General features: G+C 36.4%; 1 protein-coding gene across 1 annotated transcript in view; it reads right to left on the reverse strand.

Annotated features, from left to right (window-relative positions):
• Nucleotides 1–13,051, reverse strand: part of SNX16 (sorting nexin 16) — an 886,466-nt gene extending 873,415 nt beyond the window's left edge. The window contains exon 1 of the mRNA XM_049823263.1: nucleotides 13,040–13,051. The gene's annotated coding sequence lies outside the window, so the exon portion shown is untranslated. The remainder of the gene's footprint in view (nucleotides 1–13,039) is intronic.
• Nucleotides 13,052–15,409: the final 2,358 nt, after the last annotated feature.

A 15,409-nucleotide genomic window follows, 5' to 3' on the forward strand; every position in this document is an offset into this window, starting at 1 on the left:
CAATAAAGCCTGTTGGGGTCCTTACTATATGTGCCGTATTCTTCACTTATACCCTGAGATGTACTGTTAAGAACTAAATCATATCTGTTGCAAATAAACAGAAATATGTTATCCTTCCTCATTTTTATACCCTAATTGTCAGAATTTTAGTAACGATGACTGCTCTTACCTGCTTCAGGAAGATTAGAGATTCTCCATGTTGCTCATAGACCATTACTTATTTTAAGCAAAATGAGTTAGATAATCTATCTAAAACCGTAACTGTCACTACAGATTTTGCAGTCACATTTTTGAGAGATACAAATACAGTTCATCTGACCACACTTTAGACATTAATCTCTTGCATTCACTGTTCAGCCAGTGAATGCCTTAGTCTGGTAATATGCTTTGTGTTCCTAGTTCTTGAATACATTACCTTAAAGACCTTTTTCTTCATGTTGTTTAAAGTTCAAGAAACATTTATCTACTCTTACTGAGATTTTCACTGTTTAGTGATTCAATTAAGAGACGGAATTTTACTGACTCTTTCTTTTTTATGGAGAGTACCATTACATAGATTAACTATTTGATCCTTTGTTTATTCAAAATTTAATGAACTGACTAGAAGAGTTGTTTCTTGCAATCTGCTAAGAAAAATCAGAAGGGAACAAGTTTCATATCAAATAAGAGTGATTGTCTTCTGGGTTTTGAAGCCAAATATAACACAGGTTGGCATAACATATGTTGGTGTAACGTGATTTTTCTTCTAGAAAATGTAGTATTTGCTTTCTCTCAGACCACGTTCATCTTAATTTTATAAGAAAGGAGAAGGCTCTGCTTTCATTTACAAAATAGTTGAGCAGCAACCCCAAAACTGGAGTGATTTGTCCAGATTTACAGTGTACAAAGGAGAAAAAAAAATCACCTGTTGACATATTTTAATAGCAGTAGACCGAATTCTTTAATAGGCTTATCAAGTCAGTAATTTTCCATGAATGCCACAGTACTCCCAAAGACATATTTCTGTGCTTATTTTCTTTATATAGCTTTGTACTTCTATTTGATTAACTATTGCATCCTGATGATCAATCAAGATAACCATGTCTCAACATTTTGCCATTTGCTTTCATGAGGAAAATACACTGTAATTTGATGAATTCATTTCCATTTAGGGTAAAAAAAAATATCCTTTGGTACCTGTTAAAATCCTAAAGCTAACACTTTTGAAGATTCTTGCTCAAGTGAGACTATTCCTCTACAATTTGGTCTCAGACTCCTAAGTTTTCATCTACAAATCCTGCACAAATTCATACTGGTCCTATCACCAGAATGAAGAACCTTCCAATTCTTTCAATTACCATTCATAGTAGAGAAAAACATTTGCTCTGAATGTTGAAAGAGTAGCTGACACATCTGGTAGAAGACAGAGGTGGGAAAGAACTTGAGACGCAGAAAGGAAGCAGGCAGGAAAACGGGGAAGAAAGTAAACAGGGTTGTGAGGTACAGAGTCTAAATGAAGAATGGGATTGATAGGTAGGAACTTGATGACTCCCTGGAAAAAGGAATTCAGAAATAGCACAAATATAGATAAGTCTTCAATGATGTGACTACATGGAATCATCATGAACTTAAATAAAGGGACCAAATCAAAGGAGAATAGGCAACTTGAGTTCCAAACAACAAGTTATGCAAGGTGAGGTCTACATGCATGATGGCACTGAACTGAAACACAATCAAGTTAACATCAGCTCAGGTGTTACAGTCCTGAAAGCAGAATAACAGAGGGGTAAGACCACCCTGGCTGTGAATTATACTTTTTTCTTTCTGTATTGGAGATAGCGTGGCCTTCATTGCTCCTGGCAGTTCTTTGCTATGCTTTATTTGGGGGGGGGGGGGGGGGGGCGGAAAAAAGACATTTGCCACAAAAATACTATTTTTTAAGAAATCCCAAATTTATTTAAAAATACCTATTAAATATATCGCATGAAAAGGCAAGACCAGTGAGAAAGGTAGCAGAGGCAAATGATCCAAGTCTTAAAAGTTATTTGTCTGCAGCAGTTCAGCTAGCTTTCACTTTAGCTGAAATGGGATTTCCTCTGTCGGCTGGATTTTCAAAGTGCAGCCATGTATATGGATCATTTTCTTAGGCACAAGCCACCAAATAAGCATACTTAAAGATGCTACTGAAATGTATTTATGTAAAGGACCTGTCTAGAGGTTGTCATTTCTTTGCATTGTTATCTTACATTTTGATAAGGTCTGTCACAAGTCCAATGTATTCTTGTTTCCTTGTGACACTGCTTTTATAGCCAAGAGAGGCTGATGAAATAGCTGTATAAAGGTCGTCAAGAGGACATAATGGAAAAATATCTTTCTGGCTCTTCTTTCAAATTTATAGAACAGTTTTATTTAGTTGAAAAATAAAGATTTAAAATTGTATTACCATAAAAAGTATCATCTTTTTATGTTTAATGGTGGTATAGCAATACGTTCAAGAACACAAGTAGATCATACAGCATTCTCCAACTAGCAGCATTATTAAGTAGTGACCTACAAATATTGACATTTGTAAGATATAAAAAGGACATTCTTGCACCAGAAACTAAAGTTGTGCATTTATCTCCTTTCACTCTTTTCTTCAAATGAAGTTATACAGTGATAGCATCCAAATGGCTATCTATTGCAAAGGCTATAAATGCTGCAATAACAAAGTTAATAGGATAATTCTAAGTTGTCATTCTGAAATACTGATTAAAGCAATTGTTAAATTGAAATGGTTGTGCCTGTTTATAGGGCATAAATTTGAAGACAATTCTACATAAACACATTAAGAACTGTATTTCAGTGGCATTATAGCCTTCCAAGGAACTGAAAACTGATAACTAGTAACTGATAGATAAATTTAGCATTACTCAGACTCATAGAAACAAATTAAAATGAAATAAAAATATAAAATATAATTTCCTATAAGCATCTGAAATTTTAGCATATGTATTGCTTTTGAAGAACTGGAACCTATTCATAAACTGTGCAGAAACATATTTTTACAGTACTATGGTAAGAGTGTTAGGCATGATAAGCAAGTAAGATGTGAGACAGGGGAAAATGAACTGATTTATCAAACAATCAAAACTCATATAAATGAAAAAGAGGTATTAGGCCTTTGATTCCTGACTCTCAGAAGAAGGTATGACATACCAGACAGTCTGACTTTCAATACTTAAAAATTATGCAGCTAAAATCAATAAGAGAGAGACCTGACTGAATGTAGGAACTGCATCCATTGCTGTGTAAGTTAAAATTTCTTTTGTTTCTTAGCTAAAAAGAGATTCAGGGACAGCAAGCTGCACATCCTGAAGTTCACAGTAACAAGTGTCATTTTTTTTCATTCTAGCACATGATGTTATCTCCTCCTCATATCACTCTATCAGACAAATGGGAATTCACTGATGGACAGATCATAATTCACAGTCTACTTCTTTAGGTGTTGAATACTGATGCTACTAGGATGCTTCTCCTCTCCTACCATAGTAGCCTGATAATGCAGAGAATAATTCTCATATCACAGTCTGTGGCTGTCACAATTAAACTAGCATGGAGGCAAAAGCTTTAGGACTTTCTGAAAAACAAACATCAAGCTGTGAATGCCTGAATCACAATTTGGTTGCTGTTATGTTATTTGGGCTGTTTGGTGAACTATGCACTGCCTTTACTTAGAGCTCACAGTATATGTTATTTACCCTTGAGTTAAATCGCTGTTATTCACAGGGCTTACCATCACTCACAGCTTTAAAATCTGATTATAGCAACATGTTTTAATTTTAAATTCTATAGAAATATAATGAGAAAATGGTGCAGAAGGAGCATAAGCATGGCTGCCTACATTGGCAAGAGACAAACATACTGCGCATTGTGCTTCAAGAACAAAGATGTCTTGAAGGATTACAGCAAGTCTTGTGCCCATCAAGCAGTCCTTTGCTGTTGTAGTAGAGTTACAAATAGAAAAAAAGGCTCAAATCTGATTAGTCAGTGTATATGGAGGGGTTAAAAGATGGAATTTTGGTCTGTGGTTGAACAATGGGGGAGAAGTAGATAGCCGAGAAAAACGCAGTCAGTGCAGAAAACGGATGGTTTGCTGCCCATTGCTTGGAATGCTGACCACGGAGATAAGAGAGCTGAGCAATACTGGGGGAGGACGTGCAGCAGGCTGTTGCACAGCACAGCTGTGAGCAGGGTCGGCGCGTGACGGCTGGATTATGACAATATGCCGCGTGTACAAAGCCCATGAACCAATAGGCAGGATGGCTATGGCTCATGCAACCCGCCTGGCCAGCGAGCGCATGCGTCACAGGCTCCCTGTGTTGCAACCGAGGCGTGCTTTGGCACCCTCTGGCCATGTGTGCCGAAACCCGTTCCTCTGCAAATGTATAGATACCAGGATTTCCCAAAGAGCATCGGGCTAGTGTACGGCAAGGCCGCCCTTGCCTCCATGGGGACGCCCACATAAAACTGGCCCCTACCGATTGCTGGGCTGAGGTCACGGCGCAAGATGGCACAAGAATGTACGGATGGTCCATCTTCCTCACAGTCCTCGTGTCGGTATGTTAATTTGCTTTACAAGATACCCTTAGCATAATGCATGTCTGTAGTCAATAAATGCTTGCTTCTTCCCTTATAGTGAGCGTGTGTGCGTTCGCCTTCTTGGGAATCCTCAAAACCACCCTAAAACAGTCAGTATAAATGACAGGTTCCCAAAAGTATTTATGCCAACAAACACATTTAAATATGATCTGAAAATATTGTAATCAGTGATTTTTATATTTTTCCACAAATCATCAAAAAACTATAAGAATAATTCAGGCCAATGTGTCATGCTTCCTCTCCATAAAATAATTTTTCCCATTTCTAAACTAATTTTATCTATGTAGTATTTTTTTATTCATTTCATTTTGGTAACATCTATTTTATTTTTAATTGTGCTTCTATTTTCAATGAAAATACTCTACAAACTTCCATTAAATGCACTTATCAAGCAAACCCATAATTTCATTTTAAAAATGTATTGGGTTTATTACTCGCCTATTGGCCATAAACTGCATTGTTTAGAGTCAGTTTGGTTATATTCCTTTAATTATGCACATACTGCTTCCTGTTTCACTCTTTGCATTGTTTAGTTGTTGGTAACCCTCCTAAAGTTAATTACATAATCCAGGTCTGTATTTTGTTCAAGTAGTGGTACGGGCTTTTTTCAGTTGTTCCAGCTGGGCCTTAGACAACTTACTAGCTTTCTGAGTGATGATAATAAATAGTACTTATGGTTTCAGAGAGGTCATCAGACTCACTGACAGATATTTCAGTAGTTTTCACTTTTGGTAATACTTGACTTTTATGTTGTAAATATTTAGCAGTTGCTCTTCAATGAACCCCTTGGTAACTACTGTATCTGCTCTTTCCAAATACTGAGTAGGAATTTATTTTGACTGCTTAAGTCTGTTCTGAATTACTGTAAACTATCGTCAGCTTTATCTATGCTAATAGTGATAAAATTGTTAGAATTTCATGTCTGTACTTTATCCATGTCCTTAGTAAAGGAAATAGATCCTGGCCACAGACTGGTTTTCATGAACACTTTTAACTTACTGGTATGCCCAGATATTTTCCCATTTGTTATTTTTGTTAGGTATTTAATGACTGCTTTCTCTCTCAACAGAGACAGCTTTAAAATAAAAGAGCCATCTTCTGTGAAAGCAGAATTGTGTGTTTTATGAGGGATGTGTGGCATGTAATAAAATGTGTTCACTTTCTCTGTTATCATTAACGTTCTTCCCACCCAATTTTGTAGCTGATGGCTTTCAGCATCAGGAAACTGACCCTTTTAGAATAGCAAGACATTTATTATAGGCTGGGACTGTGCTACATTTTTTACTTAACATAATAAACTAGCATGCAAGCAAACCATCATTTTTAGTGCAGCAATCAATGAGATCTTCTAGAGTTTGAATTGGTATTACTACACATTGTTTTATTTTTTAGAAAATTCAAATATAGTTTCAATAGATAATAGAGGCTTAGCATTTGAGCTATCTGGGATAAAATATAAAATATATAACTCTGTATGTAATATGGATAGAAATTTAAAGAGCTCAACTTGTTCTGTCATCCAGACTGATGATCTATATCACATCTTTCATTAGCACCTTCTCTGAAGTATCAACTAGAACACTGATCCACAACAATGTCACAGGTCCTGTTCATCTGAAGGGTCAATCATTCTAAAATGCTTTATGACTAGAGCTGTCTGATATATTATTCTTGTCACCAAATATGAATTTTGGGACAAAAGTGCTCTTCTGCTACACTGTTAATATATCATTTTGATAAAGTTTCATAGGAATATTCTGTGTGTGAAAGAGACTTTTCATCCTAGACAGATGAGTTTATGGATTCAGATGTGTGAGACCCGTGAATATACCCTTAAAAAAGCAGGCTTATATATATTTTCCACATATAAAGACTCAGGCATTTTGAAAAGTTTGGGAAAAACCCTCTATATTCCTGCATGTAACAAAAGCAAGTTTTGAAACTGAAAATGGTGCTGCAAGATGGGATTGTCATCCTAGCAGAGGTGTTTTAAAGATGTCATCGCAATTACCTTTTGATTGGTGCTTTTTCAGACAGTTATACCTTCTAATTTGTTTGTTGTTTAAAATTTTTTGTGCTGTTGCACAGAAATTTTAAGAGTATCTAGTCTTGTAACAGTTCTGATTCTGCTACCCCAACATTACCCAACTGCAAGTTATGTGTGTAGAGGAAGTTTGCTACTTTGGCTACCTCTCCGGTTGAGGAAGAGGGCTGAGGACTTTCATGTGAGGGTAGTCCATTTCTTCCCAAAGTGGCTGCCTTGTTCAGACTAGTTGCCAAAATTACAAGTTGAATGCCAGTCAATGCAAATACATAGCAATCAACATTGTGTATTTTTTATATTCAATATAAAATTAGAAATCAAAATAAGTAAAGACTAATCTACCACATGCTTTAATCCATAGAAATTTCATTGTAATGTGTTATAAAGGTTACATATTTTGGGTACATCCCCAGACAAACAGCTTCATGTTTTTCTAGAAAAAGTAACGCAAGATAAGATAAATCTTGTGATTCACATAGAGTTAATATCACTGGGATTTTACCCTCTTTCACTGAAATGTTTTTGATTAATATGCTTTTATTTCCAAGGAATAAAAAGGATTGGACAGAGAACAGGATAATTATAAAAAACTGGGTCAATATCAATATCATTTAAGAGTTGGATTTAAAACAATGGTTTAGACTATTTAGTCTTATACAAAACAAGTGAAGAAAACATGACTAAGAACTAATCCCAGATGAATTAAACTGAGAACAGCATAGGAAATAGATCCCCACAGATCAATAAAGTGAAAAATCAAAAATTATGAACACAGACTACATGAAACTCCAGAAAATACAGCCAACATTTTTGTATTATTGTTCTCTATTTAGGCAAGTAGAAGCAGAATGCAATTTTCTTTCATGTTATTAGTTTCACTTGTTAAAGTAATGTCATGTTTGCCTGGGCATCTGCAGGTGACTTTGGACTGCCGTAATCAACTTCACAAACTGATATAGTATGCTTATGGGAAGAATGAGAGTGCGCTCTAATAAGCTCCAGATGGTAGAATAATCTTTGAGATTTCCTTGCTGTTTGCTGTGGTAACATCTACCACCCCAGTCAGAGACCAAAACACCACTGTATACAATATTAGACAAGCGCAAAAGAAGACAGCACTTACTCCAACAAGGCAACAGACAAATGAGGAAATAAAAGGTAACTGGAAGACAGTTTGAGGCAGAAAAACAATCAGAGATTTCAGCATAACAGTGCTGAATAGATCAGACCTGTTGCTGCTACATCATGTATTTCATGCCAAAAATGAAAAGGCTTTGCACTGACTCCTAACTAGAAGGCCATAAAAGCACTGTCCACCAACAGACTTTTAATTCTGAATCAGTTACTCAATTGGATATAGATCTCTGTAACTGGGAGTGTTGAATTCCAATAGAACAGCCAACAGTCCCTACTGTTTTAAAAAGTACCAGATTAGGGAGCGTAGCAATGCTGTATACTATTACTCTATCTATATAGAATGCAATATCAGAATACTCTTGCATAGAAATAGGATATTTTAGTGTTCATATCCTTGCATGTATCCATGACAGTTTGTTTATAGCTAAGATATCATGTGCATAACCTCTGAACTTGAAATGTAACATAATAAAAATTTATTTTTAAATAGACCTATCATTATATATATAAAAACAAATCTATACAAATAAACAGGAATGAAAAACTCAAATTTAGAGAAAAATAAGAAGAAAAATTATCAGATTGTATATCATCTGCTTTTTCCAGATATTTAAGATTTCAATATATTATATATTACCAACTTTTAGAGCCCTCCAGTGTTTGATACAGAATTTCCTTCATTTTTAAAAGACAAAAAAATGTATGCAGTGGTTTTGTGATTATCCACTACCGAAATACAAATGTTCAGGTATCAAATTGTGTATAGTTAACAAGCCATTTCTGTCCATCTTTGCACTCCAGCCTACTTTATCAACATTGGTTTAAGTTTGTCATTAAAACTGTCAAATCTGAAAGTGGAATCATGAAGTTTAAGAGTATCCATCAATATCTCTAAGAACAAAACGGAATCTGGAATGGGTGCGCCGAAAATTCATCTGAGACAAATGAAGGAAAGCTAAATGAATAATTTGCTGCCTCATCCACGTACATGAAATACCTTATGGGTCTTTCCTGAAAAATCAGGGATGAGTCACTGCTTAATATAACATTTCCATGTCTCCATTAAGACAAAAAATGTTGATATATTGAAAATATCTGAGTCTTGGAAGTGATTAGAAAATATGAGCTGCATATGCATTTTGAAACATATGAACAATATGTATTTTGAAACGGACGGAGAGTGTGAAAGTCTTAGGGAAAAGAACACTTTCTAGAATAAGATAAAGTGTTAGTAAATTGGGTCATTCAAATAACTAAAAATTATACTAAATCATCTATTAGCTAAAGAAGTATCATACAGTGTCATATATTCAAAATAAAAATTCACAGCTTGTATTTGTGCAAATATTTTTTCTTCATGTGGGAATTTGTAATGTCATGGAGGCACATATGAATTCCAAAATCAAAACCTAAAATGAGTTGATTCATTCACTCTGAGTAGCTACAGGTGAATCAGAATTTAAATATAACAATTAAAAAAAATAGCTCTTTACCCTCTTCTTCTTGGGAAAAAAAAAAAAAAAAAGCTGCAAGATTTCTCCCTTCTTGTCAGTGTGATTGGCTGAAATTATCCCTGAGTCTTCCCATTCTTACATAACATAACGTCCCATAGGTGCTTCAGTAGCAAAGACAGACTTATAAAGACACAACGTAGAAATACTCAGCAGTCTCAGGAATGGCTATGAGCAGTATGACTGTGAACAGCAGCAGCACAGAGCAGTAGGCAAAGCATATTCCTCCAGACAGGCTTCCCAGAATAGCAACAACAAGCCAAAAGAGCTTCAATCCCTCTAGACCAGAGATGGAAAACATGAGGAAGATGATCTGCCTCTGCATTTTGAATAAAATACTGAAGTGTTTTAAGACTATATGTCACGTGGCAGATAGCATATAACAGTCTAACTGGACACACATTAGTACTGGGGAGGACAGCCACAAGTTTCCCATCTCAGTCCAAGTTTTTACCATTTTTAGGAAATCATATCTAGAATTCTCTTTAAGGGCTCTCTCTAGTTATAAGTAATGTAAGACATGCAATATTCCATCCTTATCCCAAATTCAAAGAACATCAAAAAAATAGAGAAAAAAACAAACAGCGCCATTTTATTCTTTTGTTGTTGTTGTTTTGCTTTATTTATTTCTGACTGTGTGGCAGCTGTGTAGACCGTTATGCCAGCCTGGAAATTTAAATAATAATATGAAAGAATAGAATATGTTCCAGAACTCCAAAGATTCTTGAGTTATTTTCATGCTTCTCTTCTGAAAGCTGAACACATCCTTCCTTAGTATGATACAGAAGTTCTCAAGCCATTTGTGTGTTCAGGAATCCTTTTCCCAGAAAGTTATTTATCTCCTCCTATAGCACTTGACAGAGTGATTTCACAGAATATGAACTGATAATATTGTTCCCCAGAATTACAGTTTTTAAGAAATATCTCTTGACTGACATTCAATTTTAATAACTTTCCAACTTTTAGGCAGTAGAAGTTATGGGCTTCATTCCCTCTAGCAAATACTTCACCCGTGTTCAGTAGAGTCTCATGCAAGCACTGCAGAGCTGCTTTTTGATTTTTCAAGGTTTGAAAAATTAAAATTAAAAAATTCCTCTTGTAAATGATGTGCAAAGTCTCAGTAAAAAAAACCAACAAAACAAACCAAAAATATGAAGCATTTGCGGTGTGGCTCAAGGTAGTAATTTTTTTCAGTGTGGCTATTTCTAATTTACTATAGCATTACAGAAACTCCCTTCCCTCCCCACCCCCCCCCCCCCCCCCCCCCTGCTTTTTTTTTTTTTTTAACTTTGCAATTTTCCATGTTAAAAGTAAAAGTAAATTTCTGGAATCCAGTTTTGGGGTTCTTTTATAATGTACATTTCTAAATTCTTGCAAGAGAAACGTTTTCACAAATTGTTTCACTTTTGGTAAACTGATGTCCTCTGTCCAAAAGAAAAACCATTATATTCCAACTAGCTGAAATACTTAAGACTTTAGTTATAGTTTTATGCATTTAATTTTAAGGTCAAGGGTTTAATAAATGTGTTCCAAAGGTTGCCTTTTTCTTTTCTTGTGTTTTGGTTTTTTGTTGTTGTTCCCCCCCCCCCCCCCCCCCCCCAATAAGAATGGAATGCAGATTTTCAAAGGTGTCATGGTTTAAGCCCAGCTGGCAACAAAGCATCACAAAGCTGCTCACTCACTCCCCCGCCCTGGTGGGATAAAGAGGAGAAAATATAAAGAAAAAGCTTGTGGGTCAAGAGAAGGACAGGGAGGGATCATTCACCAATTATGGTAATGGGCAAAAGACAGACTCAACTTGGGGAAAAAAAACCAAAATCAGTTTAATTTACTACCAATCAAATCAAACGAAGGATAATGAGAAGATAAAACCAAATCTTAAAACATTTTCCCCCCACCCTTCCCTCCTTCCTGGCTCAACTCCACTCCTGGTTTTTTCTACCTACCCCCTCAGCGGCACAGGGGATGGGGAATGGGGGTCAGGGTCAATTCAATCACCCATTGTCCCTGCCGCTCCTTCCTCCTCAGGGCGAAGACTCTTCACTCTTCCCCTGCTCCAGCGTGGGGTCCCTCCCACAGCAGACAGTCCTCCATGAACTTCTCCAGCATGAGCCCTTCCTACGGGCTGCAGTTCTTCACAAACTGCTCCAGTGCGGGTACTTTCTGTGGGCACTTTCTGCGGGTTGCAGTCCTTCAGGCACTGACTGCTCTAGCGCGGGCTTTCCCATGGAGTCCTGGCCATCTTGGGGGGGCATCCCCCTGCTCCGGAGTGGGCTCCTCTCCCCCTGGGGCTGCAGGTGGGCCTCCGCTCCCCAGCTCCCCTCCGTGGCCTGGGGGGGACATCCTGCCGTCTCACCAGGGCTGCAGGGGCATCCCCTCCTGCGGCGCACCTCCTCCCCTCCTTCCTCACCGACCTCGGGGTCTGCAGAGGGGATCCTCTCACATCCCAATCCCCTCTCCGCTACAGGTTTCACCTTCTTAAATCTGTTCTCCCAGAGGCGTTACCACTGTCACTCACTGGGTCGGCCTTGGCAAGAGGTGGGTCCGACTTGGAGCCAGGGAAGCTTCCAGCAGCTTCTCACAGGAGCCGTCCCTGCAGCCCCTCCCCTGCTACCAAAACCCCACCACAGAAACTCAAAACAAAAGGTCGTGCTATTAAACTCAGAGATAATATGATATTCTTAGACAGCAGGTGTGGGCCACGGTACCTGACAAACTTTAAATAGTAATAGGAAACTAGAGTCTTGAAAAACTTAAGATGCTTCAGTGTCATCTTTCTAACGCCATACCTATCATGACAGGGTAAGAAATGCCAATAAAGAGCACAATGCCATACAGATTTCACAAAGTGATCCTTCTTTCAAAAAAATAAGGTCTAGACTCCATAACCAAAACTGTGAAACATTTTTACAATGGATCAGTGAAAGCTCTGCATTTAATTTTACAAAATATTTTTTTCTTTAATATGATGTTTTTCCTATTGCCCTTCTAAAATATGTTACAACTAATACATTAAGGTATTTGAACAAATCTTCTGAAATTCAGAGAAGAAAAATGTGTGATCTTTTAACACCAGTAAGTTCTTTCCCAGACAATGAAACATCTATCCATATTTTCTGCAAAATACATGAACTTTAAGGCTTCCTAATTTAGCAAGTTAAGAAGACAGACCACTCAACAATTAAATACATAAACCATCTCTTTTCTGCAAAACAGAAAGTGTACCTGTGACTAAATTAGTCTCATAATTTCCTCAATATTATTGAATCTTCTTTAGCAAATTTAAAAAGCAATTTTTGTGTTAATTAAATATATAGGTGTGTCCAATTAAAAAATACAAAAAGAAATCAGCTTAGTGTATCATGGTAATGATCATGCCAAGAATGAACTATAGAAATCATATAAAATAACCTGTTATTTGCAAAGAAGACTTTGAACATAGCAGTGAACAGATTTGTTGGCATGTATATTGCACTCCTCATAGTCTGTAATAGAGGAAACAGATTTTCATAGTAATGTATCTCTTTGTATGGATAACTAGACAATAGCAGAAGTTTCAATGTGTATAAATACAACAGCATTACAATAGAAATACTTTAATTTGGAAATGCTTCAGCTTTAATAAAGAGAAAGATCTAAGCTTTAATTCTTCATCATTTTTTTCAAGTCTCAGACAATATTTGAATCTTCCCTTTCAGTTAAATGGCAATGATGCAAATTATGTTACTTCAGTTTTTGGACATTAATACTAAACAAATGGAAACCAGACACAAGGTGTGCACTTATAACATGAAAGGCAATTCATATTTGCAGCAAATATGGAGGTATTTGCACTTAATGTTTACAGCAGTCCAAGTGTGACACTAATCAAACAAATCTTAGAAAAAATTTTTACTATATTGGTTGATCAGTGAAAGTTAATATATTTTATCAAAGGTTAAAAGACAGTTGTTCTTTATTGTGTTTCTCCAAAGATTTTCTTAATAATCACACTTGCTCCCCAGTTGTCAGGCACCAAAATTTTCATCAGCCCTACCCAGGCTCAGTGCCTCCTAGAAAGAGACAGTTGTTAATACTTAAACTGGGACTGGTAATACAAAAGAGTACATCATTTAACTGTTGGATTTAAGGTTGGTTTAAGATTAGAGACTGTAGCAACTTCACAATGTCTTAGAAGTCAATGAAAATGCTTTTGTTGATATCTGCGGCTTGGAACCATGCTCCCTAAGAAAAAATTGGTAGAGTTTGGAGGAAAGCACAGACAATAGGGTAGATGGATTCATCTAACTTTTGAGGTGGGCATACTAAACTCATTCTTACCACCCAAAGTGGAAGTAGACACAATTTGGTAGATTTATTTTGAAGCTTATTCAAAAATGTTATGAATTGTGCCTAAGGCTTCACTGACTCTTATTAGTCAGATTTCTAATAGTTACAGGAGTCTATGCTGACTGGCTCAGAATGGGATGTCCATATATTATCAAGTGAATTTCTGATAGTCTGAGAAATGGGCATGGGATTCTGCTGAGAGGTCAGAAGGACTTAGCTATTATTCCTTAGCTTATCCATTACTATTCCTCTCAATATGTGACCACAACTGTAAATTAACTGGCCTGGTTACAGTGTGTTGCTCTAAAATTTTTCTCTGGTATCTTAGAAAAATTATTTTGAAGTCTTTTTCAGTGTTTTTCCACCTGTGTGGTACTGCCCTTCTTGCCCACCTGATGATTCATGCTGCAGTTCTTGCATCACAGACAATGTAACGCATTTCTATGTTTCAGTCTGAAACTGTCAACGATTATAAAATGCACTTAGTATAGTTACACTAAACATGTTTTGCACTTGTGATGTTGTCTTTATAGATGTCAAACAACACTATTTTTCTTTGTAATCTGACACTGAAATTAAATGCCCATAAATTTTCATTATATTAATTTGTCATTGTAGTTAGAAATTGATATTCTAGCTATTTGCAGTGAGATCATTCAAAAAACTTCACAAAACAACCATAGACTTTTATTGATTTATCACCCTCCTTTGATGGAGTTCACTTCCACACTCCAAAAACCTACTGTGCAATGTTATCAATTGATTTGTAATGATTACTCAGAACTGCTACTGCCTTGTAAATATTAAGCAATGCAATAAATGAACTTAAGTCCTGAAGAAAAGTAGAAAACATTTTCTGCTGCCACATAGAAAAATATCCTAATGGTCCCAACTACACTGATTATTTTTAATAGTAAGGAAGGATACATACACTAAATCATACAAGGAGAAAATCAAAGGAACAGAAGTCTGTGAGCAACCATGATTCTCCAAGGAAAGTAATAGATATTTATAAGAACATTTTACTTTGTGTAAGAAATGCTTCCCTTGCCAGACAAAAGTAAATAACTGAACATGTTCAAAGAAATTTTAAATTAAGCTATGAGATAAAAAGCAGTTTAACAGTTCAAAGATTCCTAATGAGTAATACATACTTCTAGAACAATAACAACTCCTAAGTTACTAAAAGCTATTATCAACAGATATGGCAAATCTATTGCTGACAAAGTGCAGATACTGTATAAAAATCATGCTAGTGTAGGAGTTCCATCTGCATAAAATTGAACAGGATTTCAGGATTTAGTTCATGCAGTGTTATTTCTTCAATAACTCATTTCAATCTCTGCAAACGCTACTGCACTGAACCTCATAAATAAGTAGTTGGGCAGAAAAAAACAAAACAACATGACAATACATTTCAAGTTGTTAATCAGTGAATAGTCCTTCTTACGTGGGCTGCCATCTTACCCTTTTACGTACTTTCGTATGTAAGGTCCTCAAAGCCCTGCATGCTTAAAAGATCAACTCCCATTCTAAAAAAAGACCTAATATTCCTAAACTTCCTGCAAACAAAGCCTTCTGCCAAATTCTAGTGAAAAGTCTAGTTAAACCTTGAGAATCTCCTAACCTGACATGTTGTATACTGGGGAGATAAAGAACCCCACTGAGGCAGTGACAGCGACATTTCATTCCCTACTCTCCCACACTCATGCCATAAAGTCTGTTCCCAGTTCCAGTTCAGTCAGAGGCAGTAATACTAATATATTTG

Source organism: Accipiter gentilis, chromosome 2, assembly GCF_929443795.1.
Source record: "Accipiter gentilis chromosome 2, bAccGen1.1, whole genome shotgun sequence".
Classification (NCBI taxonomy): domain Eukaryota; kingdom Metazoa; phylum Chordata; class Aves; order Accipitriformes; family Accipitridae; genus Astur; species Astur gentilis.